At 45.8% G+C, this 5,246-nt stretch overlaps 1 protein-coding gene across 1 annotated transcript in view; it reads right to left on the bottom strand.

Moving 5' to 3' along the window:
- Nucleotides 1-5,246, bottom strand: part of RUNDC3B (RUN domain containing 3B) — a 101,151-nt gene that overhangs the window by 79,237 nt on the left and 16,668 nt on the right. The gene's annotated exons all lie outside the window — the stretch shown is intronic.

The following is a 5,246-nucleotide window of genomic DNA, read 5'->3' on the forward strand; positions in this document are numbered from 1 at the left end:
CCAGCGTGAATATCAAGAAGGCAACAGGGGTCTGATCAGCCTCTCCCCGTCGCCGAACGATCCCTCGACGTACCCTTCCCTGCGCGCAAAGTTCCACGGAGCCTAGCAAACTTCGTGAGAGTGAATTGTGAGTGAATCCAGAGCTCTGTCCGAGTCCTTAAACTGGGACTTAAGCGAAGTATTCCTGGAAGTTTTCCAGCCTGCACCGCGACCATCTACGGTGTAAGTAAACAATCTTAAACAACCATTAAGCGTCCGTGCCTAATACTAGCGTGCCGCCTGCCTTCCCCGACCCGGTGTGTCCGGGCTGCTGGCCACAGCCCGCCGCACGAAAAAAGGGCCTCGGACTGCTCCCGGCCCGCACAATAAGCACCTGAGGCTCGTAATTTCTCCTGTTAATTTTTAAAACTGTCTCAGGAACTCTCCAAATTAGTTCAACTTCTCTTTCTCTATTTAAAAAAAAACAAAAAAAACAAGCCCTCACAAAAAATTTAACTCTGATCAGCTCAGAACCAAATGAGGGTAAAGACCCATCACACTATTTGACTTAATGGTAATATTTTTGCCAAAGTTATTACTGCTAGATGAATAGTAACTGTTACTCAATTTGAAAAGAACACTGCCAAGGGCATCTGTTAATAGACATCACAAATGTTGAGGATCAGTTACTAAGTGAGATTCCTCCCATGTTATCCTTAAATACAACATTTCTGATCATGTTGTACAGAACTATATAGAGGAAGGTTTAATTCCTTAAACTTCTTCTCAAGTGCTAGGGACAGAGAGAATGATAAGTGCTAAAAAATTCTAAGTTTACTCTACATCTTATTCAGGGGTTACACCTTTTCAATCTACCACAACGGAGTCCAATTTGTTTCCCCCTTTTTTGTTTGCTTCCTAGTTCATGCCCCTCTATTGTGATATTAGGCAACTTTGGGCATAAGTCTATGCTACACCTTTGAAAGGCACAAAATAGAACCTGCAACCTTTTGCATGGTGGGACCATGGTCTCTTTCGGCCACCTCTGTATCCTCTAATGCTGCGCTCCTTTGAGGGTTAGAGAAGTTGCTAAGGTAAAATAATCCTGCAAAAATCACTTCTACCCATCCTCACTCCCTTTGTGGATTTGTTGAGAGGATTTCATAATACACTTGTGTTCCTCCTCAGTTTCCAGACTGGGGGACTTTTATGCCAAATATATCAGAGATTTTTAAGAGGCCCGTTCTGAAACTGGCTGCTTGAGAACAGCATTTCTCAACCTGTGGGTCACAAGCCAAAAGTGGGTCACAAGGATATATGAAAGGGTCACAAACAAACTTTAAAAAAATGGATCAACAAACTTTAAAAATGAATTCTCCTTTAAAAGGAGAAAAATGTGCATTTCCTCTTGCAGGGTGGTAGTTCCAGCCAGCAAGGGGCTGCTTGGGGCAGGGGAGAGTGGGAGGAAAGTGATCGGGCAGGGGGCACCACGTGCATGTGCATGCTTATACATGCACGTAGCACCCAGGCAGCATGGAGAGCAGTTCCCACAACTCCCCACAGATAAGTCTATGGGACGGGAGGCAGGGGCATAGATGACATGTTGGGGGGTGGAAAGACGCAGGCAACACTGCCCACCACTGCACCTCCTCTCCGGGGTAGAGCTGTGGTCTGAGGGGAGCGGTGGCAGAGGCTGGGCCATGGCAGAGGGGCAGAGCTGCAACCTGGTGCATGAGCGACTGGCAGCAGGAGAAAGTGAGGGCAGTGCAACCCTGATCTCTGTCCATTACTCCTTGTGTTGCTGGTGGCATGGCTGGCACAGGGGTTCCAGTGGCAGCAATGAGTCTTGCCCCGCCCCCCCGCCCTTCTGCAACAAGCCCCGCCCCCCCATTCCCCACACGTCCCCTGCCCCACACACTGGGGTGCTGGGACCTGGGGGCATTGGGTTGAGAATGAGGGGCACCAGCAGGGCCTGGGGTGTTTGGGGGGCTGTGGGTCAGGGCTGAGGGGCACTGGCAGAACCAGGTGGCTGTTTTCTACTTAAACTATTTACTGGGTTGGGACTGGCCATCGATACTTACAAATGGGTCCTGGTACAAAAAAGGTTGAGAACCACTGCTTTAGACCATATAGAGCTTGGGAGTGAGAATCACACTGCTCACGCTAAATTTTTGTCCGTGTTCCTCTAAAGAAAAAGAAAGCTAAAAAGCATGCAAATTTCTTCATTTCAACTTCTTAGCAATCTGTGAGAAATGGATTTTCAGAATTCACAGCAGGAACATCCGCAAGCTAGGGCAACCTGAGGACAGCAGATGTGGAGTGTGACATTCTTTCTAGCAACACGTCACATTACACTGGTTTTCCTCAGCAAATATATGAGTTACTTCTCCCATACCAGCAAGCAACCTCTGCTAATAGACTGATTCCTACAAGAATGCTGCATGTATGTATGGACTAACCATGCTTGTCTACCTACCAAGGTTTTACTGGTTTTTCCATTCAACACAGCTTGTACATCACACCTGCCTACTTGTATAGACTAGCAACTAAATACTAGGAATCTGTAGCAAGGGTAAACCTTGGTCTTTCTTCTCCACACTATTCAGAAATGCTCTGGGATTTAAAAAAATATCCTAGGCAAAAATATGTAATTCCAAGAAAACAATATTTTAACAAGACTGTTCTACGAAGAACTTCAAGCAAATGAGAAGAAAATCTGCTAAATCTATTCCGTGGCACCTTTCAAAGGCCCAGAAATTGCTAAAAAAGATCTGAAACAATCTAGTTCAGTATGTTTTCCTCTATTCTCATGTGATTTAAAGCAACACCAAACACTTAAAAGAAAGCAGAAATAATGAGGTAGAATGATACTTGAAGAGGTGACTAATTGATATTCCCTAAGCTATGGAACATAATTTGAGTACAAAGTATTACAGGACGATTCAAGATCAGTGTTGCCATGCTTCAATGGTTAGGATGCACATTATGCAAATGGTAAAAATGAACCATGCGCAAGTGATTCTCCCAGCAAACTGAAAAAGCCATGCACCAAAAGCTACTTATTGTAAACTGTAAAGAAAAATGGTTTCTGTTCATGGGATAACTCTGTTTATTGAACGGGATGAAATTTAGGACTCTCAAGACAAAATTTCCAAACATTCAGGCTACAGTTTTTCTGACATAGTTCCAAGCAAGAGATAACCATAACCAATACCTTTGCTATCAGGCTCCAAAGCAGTCAGAATAATTGGTACTAGCAAAAAGGCATGAAAAACGATGGTTCTGTTTAGCAACAAAACAAATCTCAGCTCCAGAATGCAAGTATCAAGCTACCTACCTCATGCTGGGCACAGCTACAGGAGACACTAGAAATGCTGTAGACTAATTCTAGTGCACATCAGCATGTCACAGCGAAAGCTGTGCTAATGCACAGTAGAATTAGTCTACTGAGCACCAGTGCCACGAAAAAATGCGCACCAGTGCTACAGCGCATTAAGTACCAGTTATTACAGGTACTAAACCTAATGCACCATAACATCAATGCAAGTGTAAACATGCTCGCTGTCAGGACAGAGCACTGCTACACCAACTCCTATACTTGGAATTTCAGCCTTTGGGACACCTCTGATCCAGTGACACTGGTTTTGAGTTCTGCAGTATCATAATTGCACCAATGTGATGAAATCCAACAATACTTAGCATTAACATTTTCAGAAAAAGTTAAAATTCATGAACCCTTCTTTTCATTGTTGAGACACTACACCACTGGCACTAAACTCCATGGTCCTGACATGTCCTTCTGATGGTTCTCTGCTGATGCACAGACTTTGAATTCAAGAATGGGACTGTGTCAGTTTCTCAAATATTCAGGTTATTCTGCCACAAAACTCTCCACAAAGCAGAGATGTAAGGTTGCTCTTTGTGAGTCCAGTTAAGCATCTGCTTTAAAATAAACATATTTGAAACACTACAGCTATCACCTGAATGCCTTGGGAGATGTCATTTTTATTTCCAGGGACCCAAAGCTGTCTGAATCAATAGGAACCACTAATTTAAGAGAGCTACTTGTACAATACTCCAAATCTTAATGCTTTCCTCTGTTCAAACCTCAAATAAGAAACAGTGCACAGTTACACATCAGACACTGGTTCATGCATTAGTCTCGAAGTATCTAAAGCAGCGGTGGACAATTATTTGGGCCTGCAGGCCACATAGGGAGTTTTGGGGAGATGTTGTGGGCCGGGTCACCAGCCCTCCCCCGCGCACACAACAGCTCACCAAATCTCCCTATGTGGGATGGGGCTGCAGGGGAGAAGGGAGCTGGTGTGGGCATGGGCAGCAGCTTCAGCAGATTTAGCCTCCCGCCCACTCTCCTAACCCAAAGAAGGGCTTGGGCAGATTTCCCAATCCCCAGGGGGAACCTGCCACCTGCATCCACAGTTGATGCTGGCACCAACCCAGTGCTGCTTCTGGCGCACAGGCTGGGAGCTGCTGTAAGCTGCGGGACCATGCTGTAGGTGCGGGACAGTTGTGGGGAGAAAGGGGGTGAGGAAGGGGGAGACAGAGGGAGGCAGCCCTGCCCATGACCAGCAGCAGCAGCAGGTGCTGGGTGCCAGGCAAAAGCAGTACCCAGCAGCAGGTGCACTTGTCATTGCTGGGGCCCTTCTGGCTGCAGCTGTCTGGGGCCTGCACCAGCACTGCCTTCCAACTCCTCCCCATTGCCACCACCATCATCCTGCAGACCCAGGGTGGCCTGGAGGTGGCATGGGGCAGAAGCACTGAAGAGGAGCTGCAGGGCAGCCCCAGTGCAGGCCTTGGGCAGCCACAGCCAGAAGGGCCCCAGAAACAGCTAACATGCCCATTGCTGGGTCCTGCTTTTGCCTGGTACGCAGCACCAGCCGCTGCCCCTCATAATTGTCATATTGAATGAAATAGTTTGAATGTTTGTGATGATTGCCCATTAGCCAGTTTCAGGAAGAAGATAAGATTTATCTCCTTATCTAAGTCATTGTTTTTGGACTACGTGCAAAAGGTCCTGACTTTGTTTAAAGTCTTAATTTAAATTTTATCTTTAGAAGTCTTTTACAAAGAGAGCAAATATCCTGAGTTCCGAGAGATCAAACCCTAGGGCCTTTTGACCAGATTGGTAAGAAAAGGTCATTTGCACTGATATGGAAGTTCCCCAAAAGTAATTTAAAATGCTCAACAAAAGAAACTAATTATTAAGCAAAAGAATCTGTTGAGTAAGATCCGAGCCCAAATTTGGG

Source organism: Alligator sinensis, unplaced genomic scaffold (assembly GCF_000455745.1).
Source record: "Alligator sinensis unplaced genomic scaffold, ASM45574v1 scaffold1588_1, whole genome shotgun sequence".
In the NCBI taxonomy this organism is placed as follows: Eukaryota; Metazoa; Chordata; order Crocodylia; family Alligatoridae; genus Alligator; species Alligator sinensis.